The following is a 4,325-nucleotide window of genomic DNA, read 5'->3' as shown; positions in this document are numbered from 1 at the left end:
ACCCGCGGTGCACGCGTGCCAGTGCCATGTTACCCGTCGCCATCTCTCTGCCCCAAGGCCGGCCGTCGTTTTCTCTTCCTCGGAGTGGCAAGAAATCCTGACCTTGAGAACAAACGATCGCAGAAGGGTAGCTTTGCGAGGCGCTGGAACTCACACTTTTAAAATCGATACATGTTGTAGCTGTTACAATACGACCGTAGCAGGATCAGCGACATTGCTGTTACTCTTATGTAGTCGAAGGCGCAGTATAGCTCTGATAGTCTGGTGGTGACGGAGGACCTCCAGCCGTTTGAACAAGCCATTCAGCATCACCTTGTTGGGCTAAGTGCAGGCACTGTCAGAGCGCAGGGCGACCTGCCTTTGATAGAGTTTCCTAAGTGTCCCGAAATCGGTGCACTCAGAGCGTCCGTCCGTCGACAGGTTGAAATTGTAAACGCTGGTGTAGCCACTTTTAATTGAAATATGATGATGATGATGATGATGTTGTTGTTCTTGTTCTTGTTGTTGTTGTTGTTCTTGTTTTTCTTGTTGTCGTCGTGGTCGCCGTCATTATTATTGTTAAAGTAAAGCAGTAGTTAGATTTGTTGCTACCGTAAGGTGTAGAAGGCACAATAGCTTTGTGATTGTCTGATGGTGGCACAAGACGAGCAGCAGCTGTTTGAACAAGCCATTGAACATCACCTTGTTGGGGTAAGTGTAAGTCTTGTCATAGCTCAGGGCGTTCTTCCTTTGAAAGAGTTTCCAAAGTGTCCTGATGTGCCCTTGAGCAATGCAAAATAGGTCAGTGAAAATAGAAACCTTTATCTCACAGGCTGGCCCACGGGAAACCCCTGTGCGCGTTTTACCAGCCGGCTTCGATGGGAGCCATTTGAAACAGCAGGACGGGTCGGTTTCCGTAGTGTAGTGGCTATCACGTTCGCCTCACACGCGAAAGGTCCCTGGTTCGAAACCGGGCGGAAACAACCCGCGGTGCATGCGTGCCAGTGCCGTGTTACCCGTCGCCATCTCTCTGCCCCAAGGCCGGCCGTCGTTTTCTCTTCCTCGGAGTGGCAAGAAATCCTGACCTTGAGAACAAACGATCGCAGAAGGGTAGCTTTGCGAGGCACTGGAACTGACACTTTTAAAATCGATACATGTTGTTGCGTTACAATACGACCGTAGCAGGATCGGCGACATTGCTGTTACTCTTATGTAGTTGAAGGCGCAGTATAGCTCTGATAGTCTGGTGGTGACGGAAGACCACCAGCCGTTTGAACAAGCCATTCAGCATCACCTTGTAGGGCTAAACGCAGGCACTGTCAGAGCGCAGGTCGTCCTGCCTTTGAAAGAGTTTCCGAAGTGTCCCGAAATCGGTGCACTCAGAGCGTTCGTCCATCGACAGGTTGAAATTGTAAACGCTGGTGTAGCCACTTTTAATTAAAATCTGATGATGATGATGTTGTTGTTGTTATTCTTGTTGTCGTCGTAGTCGCCGTCATTATTAATGTTAAAGTAAAGCAGTAGTTAGATTTGTTGCTACCGTAAGGTGTAGAAGGCACAATAGCTCTGATAGTCTGGTGGTGAAGGAAGACCACCAGACGTTTGAACAAGCCATTCAGCATCACCTTGTTGGGTTAAGTGCAGGCACTGTCAGAGCGCAGGGCGTCCTGCCTTTAAAAGAGTTTCCGAAGTGTCCTGATGTGCCCTTTAGCAATGCCAAACAGGTCAGTGAAAATGGCATCCTTTCGCCGCACTTCAGACGCCATCTCACAGCCTAGCCGACCTGAAACACCTGAGCCCGTTTTACCAGCAGGCTTTAACGGTAACCATTTGAAGCAAGAGGCAGCGGTGTCAGTTTCCGTAGTGTAGCGGTTATCACGTTCGCCTAACGCGCGAAAGGTCCCCGGTTCGAAACCGGGCGGAAACAGCCTACTTTGGGCTGGCCCTTTTCGTCATTCTTGCCCTCGTGGTTCCCCGGAGGCGGTGGGTGTCTTTTCTTCATTGGAGTGCCCGCAATCGATGCACTCAGAGCGTCCGTCCGTCGACAGGTTGAAATTGTAAACGCTGGTGTAGCCACTTTTAATTAAAATCTGATGATGATGATGATGATGATGTTGTTGTTGTTGTTCTTGTTGTTGTTGTTCTTGTTGTCATCGTGGTCGCCGTCATTATTATTGTTAAAGTAAAGCAGTAGTTAGATTTGTTGCTACCGTAAGGTGTAGAAGACAACAGTTGGTATGGCGTGTGATATCAAAACATTCAGAATACTTTTAACCTATATAATTTATAAGCTTTGTAAAATAAACCCAAATATATCTTTTGCGGGGATAAACGCTGTTCTGAGTAGTTTGTGACTTGTTTAATACCAAACATAGCATCGCTATAAAAAAAAAAAAAAATCACTGTAAAAGCGCTAGTTATTTTTGATCTTTATAGTTATTTTCTAGGCTCAGGTTGTTTTTTAGTGCTTATAAAGGCCTGAAATATTCTTAGTGGTTGTTGACTATAGGTCTTGATGTTTAAAAATGTTTTTTTGAGAGACCAAAAGGTTCTAATAAAAGTTTAGAGTAGAGAGGAGAGAGATCGTCTCCATCTTGGTTTCTATTTGAAATTTGATGCAGTGTCATTTTATTGGTTGGTTTTGATATGTTAATTGGTAACAGGGCGGCACAAAGGCCAGACCAGAACAATGCCTTACAAACAGATCCGGCATGTGGCCATCAGTATAAGTATGAAGGTCTGGTCTTCAGCTCGACAGACTCATACTGACCTTTCGATTTAAGACTAAAGATCAACAATGTCCGGAAACAACATCAGCGATTCGATTTAAACGAGTTTTTAGGCAAGTCTTCAGATTCTTTTCATTGACTCAGAGCGTGTTGTGTGCATGTATTGTAAATAAGGCTATAACATCTGTTTTAAGTTCTGTAAAATAATTTTTCAGCCAGTCAACAGGAGTTAATTCCCAACGCTGAGGAGATCATCTGGAACAACGACGGTAAGATTTTTGTGTTTGCGCTCATGGGTTCTTATGCATGGGTGTGTGTGGTTTGAAGCGGCTCATTAGAGTTATGAAAACGTTTTAATATATATTAATGCCGGTCTCTTTAATTACACAGAAACTATCGAAAGGCCTGTGATTAATGTCTCCAAGGATCGACCAAGAGAAGTGGTTGTCCCTAGACAGGCTGTCTGCCGACCGGGTAAGAACTAAACCCCTGTTTGTTTGTATAACGTTTCTGTAAGATGTTTGAGTCCAGTTTTGTTAATTTTAAAAAATTATCCTGTCTAACAGTATTAAGAAACGTGGTTTGAGACAACGAAAGGCCTTCCACATCGAGGGCTTGTTTCGTTTTACCTTCGAGAACCGTAACCTTTCAAGAATCTGAAAGGCCGTCAGCCCCGGTATCTGATAGCTGTGAGTAAATATCTGCAGCCTGTAAGAGGTTAAAGCTTTTTATAAAGCGGTGTGGTTAAAGGTTAAACATGTCTCTTACCTTCACAGCGGTGCAAAAAGCTAAACCAGCCGAAAAACATAAGAAACGATTATTCTGTGGAGGTAAGTAAGATCTTTCAAACTTTAATGTTTTTAAAAGGGCTTTGTTTGCCCGTTGAGGGCTAATATTTAAGCGATGGGTGACCGTTTCCTGTAGGGCGGGGGGTTCTGGGAAAGATCTTTAGAAGTCCGGACAGGTCTAGGCTTGTTTCTGGGGAACGTGTTTAGAAATGACCGATTGCCGTACCGTCTGGTTAGGAAGTAAAGCCGTCCGAAAGGGTTTAGTAAGTTGTTTGGCTTATCTCCCGCTATTATACTTCTGTTTTAAAGTGGTTGTAGGAAAAGGCTTGAAGGTGTTCATTGTATTTAATATTTAAACAGATCGTGAAAACGTTTGTGAAACAGGAAGTCCCGGGATCAGGAAGCGTTTACACTTGGAAGGTTCGTTTAAAAATGAAATGTTGTTGTGTGTGTGTGTGTTTTATTAACAATATTACAGTTTTTAAAGAAACATTTAAGAAACAGTTTATTTACAGCGGCTTCTCTGTTTTAAATTTATTATCAAGTCCTAATAAATATATTGTCTGTAAATAATAAGGCGTTGTAGTGAATGTCTAAGGCTATTTTCAAAGGTCTAAAAAAGCTAAAGGTTTTGAATGTCCTGGACATGTTGTTTTAAGTTTGATTTCTGTCGCCGTTTAAAGATGTAAATGTAATGTATATTTTTATTCTTCCCAAGACTCTTGGGATAGTCATTCTGTGAATGAGCTATTGAGGACAATTACCCCGTCTAAGTGGGATCAAACATCTTTCCCGGTGAGATCACCGAGAGGATCCCCCACGATGGTCT

The 4,325-nt window shown here is 43.5% G+C and overlaps 2 non-coding genes across 2 annotated transcripts; both read left to right on the top strand.

Moving 5' to 3' along the window:
- Positions 1-889: 889 nt before the first annotated feature.
- trnav-cac (transfer RNA valine (anticodon CAC)) lies at positions 890-962 on the top strand. The gene has a single exon. It is a non-coding gene; the product is annotated as a tRNA-Val (tRNA).
- An 871-nt stretch (positions 963-1,833) lies between these two features.
- On the top strand, positions 1,834-1,906 carry trnav-aac (transfer RNA valine (anticodon AAC)). Its single transcript has one exon. It is a non-coding gene; the product is annotated as a tRNA-Val (tRNA).
- Positions 1,907-4,325: the final 2,419 nt, after the last annotated feature.

Source organism: Amia ocellicauda, chromosome 11 (assembly GCF_036373705.1).
Source record: "Amia ocellicauda isolate fAmiCal2 chromosome 11, fAmiCal2.hap1, whole genome shotgun sequence".
In the NCBI taxonomy this organism is placed as follows: domain Eukaryota; kingdom Metazoa; phylum Chordata; class Actinopteri; order Amiiformes; family Amiidae; genus Amia; species Amia ocellicauda.
Note: the sequence above shows the minus strand (reverse complement) of the source record. Positions and strands in the feature narration are given on the sequence as shown.